The sequence below is a fragment of the Myripristis murdjan genome, chromosome 7 (assembly GCF_902150065.1).
Source record: "Myripristis murdjan chromosome 7, fMyrMur1.1, whole genome shotgun sequence".
NCBI lineage: Eukaryota > Metazoa > Chordata > Actinopteri > Holocentriformes > Holocentridae > Myripristis > Myripristis murdjan.
Genome location: NC_043986.1, coordinates 5,672,417 through 5,674,525, shown reverse-complemented (window position 1 = coordinate 5,674,525; position 2,109 = coordinate 5,672,417).

Sequence of the window (2,109 nt, the reverse complement as noted above, 5' to 3'; positions counted from 1 at the left end):
ATTATTAGTCCTGGTTTCATTTTCAGACACAGCCTCCTCATGGATTTCCACCAGGTTTGAATCTTTGGTCCCCGTTATAAAAGACAAAATCACACAGACACATGTGGACTCAGTGGCACAACAACATGTCAGGCCCAGCTGATGGAGGGAGGGAGGGAGGGAGGGATGGTGAACGGATGGAGGAAAAGATGTGAGCAGGAGAAAGAAGTAGGGAGGCGGAAAGAGGAAGAGAGGGACAAAGAGGGAATGGGGAAAAAGGAGGGGAGGGTGAAAAGAGAATGATGAGAAGGAAAAGGGAGAGAGAGAGAGAGAGAGAGAGAGAGAGGGTGGGAGGAGGTGAGGAGGGACAGAGGGAGGGAGAGGAGGAAAGGGAAGGATAGAAGGAGGCGAGGAGGCGAGCGGGTCATTAGTTATGGGTTTTAATGCAGAGAGGAGAGAGCGACGTGAGATCCTCAGAAAACAGAAAGAGTGACATCTCTCTCTCTCTCTCTCTCTCTCTCACACACACACACACATATATTCTCTCTCTTTCTCTTCTTCCTTCTCAGTTCAGTTCAGCAAAATGTAAACTTTAAAACACAAAGGTTTATACATTCAATCCACTTCGGCGTCTCTCTTCTCTCTATCTGTCTGTCTCTCTCTCTATCTGTCTCTCTCTCTCTCTGCAGTACTCCTCCATGTGGCCTAACAGAGTGACAGAGCAGTAACAAGACTCTCTCTCTCTCTCTCTCGCTCTCTCTCTGATTACCAATCATGAATATTCATCAAATCAAAACACCAAAAAAGAAACTGCGCCGCTGAATTCCCCCTGGGTTGTTGCCTTCCCTGTCTTTCCTTCCCTCTCTTCTTCCTTTCCTTCCTTCCTTCCTTCCTTCCTTCCTTGTTTTGTTGTCCCGCTTCTCTCTTTCTGCTGCAGTTACTTTTAGCAGGTCACTGTTTGGCTCAGGCTGCAGCCGACGGTCAGGCTATCAGTCCCATCAGCCCGCACACACACACACACACACACACACACACACGCACACACACACACGCAGCTTTGTGAGTGTGTCCATGTAAGGATGCACGCTGCCAGTCTGGGACGGCTGCTGTGCCACTTCCACTCTCTCTCGACAGGGGAAAAAAGCGGTATTACATTTTTTTTTGGACTTTCATCACAAGATGCCACTCATTGAGATCCCTCATGCGGTTTGCACGCTGTATAATTCTGCTGTGTAGACTTTCATCGTGAAAAGGAGACGGAGGTAAAAGCGATAAACGGCGACAGATCAGAGACAACTGAGCAAAAAAAAAAGATGAGAAAGGGTTTCAGTTCAACACTTTCTGTTTCTCATGCCTTCTTTCTACATTTATCGGAAAGGAAGGCGTTATATCTCTTTATATTTCAAAAAATAAGGATGACCTAATCATCAGAAGTGTTTGAAAGGAAATACCTCAAGACTGACAGTAAATGAACAGGTTAGATAAGTTTGAATGTCAGGTGTAACTTAATAATCTGAATGTTTTACTTCTCATTTGGCAACTTGAGGAAACTTCAGGGTTTCACTTCACAACAGCCTGAAATGCTAAAACCGTCATCAACATGCTAAAACTCTTCCAGGGGTCATTTAAAGGAAACATGTCGCCGAAAAGGGCCAACATGTTGATACAGGGTGAAAAAAAACTGCAGGGATTAAAAATGTGATCAAGTTTCCCAACTTTTCCCAACAGCTGGTCATGACCGCTCACACCGTCAGCTGAGGAGAGTTTTCTCCCATCATCCTCCATTCCCGCCAAATCCATCACGTCCATGTTATGTCCCCGGCCTAAAGGGAACCTGGACCCATAACATGAAAAGAGCCCGCGCTCTTCTCACCCCCAAGAATGTCGGACTATAGGGTGAAGTTTACAGAGCAGCGTGTTTATTATTAATAGACTTCGGACGGGAGACAAATGCCCAAAACAACAAACAAAACAACTAAAGGAGCCCTGCCCTCACCTGACAGAGAAAACAATGCAAACTAAAGACATCACCTTACCTACCGACTAAAGTCAAAAACATGAGAAAAAGGTTACAAATAAAAAAAAAACGTTCTCCTTCCTACAGGGGCTGCTCTGGGTTTTCCTTATTAC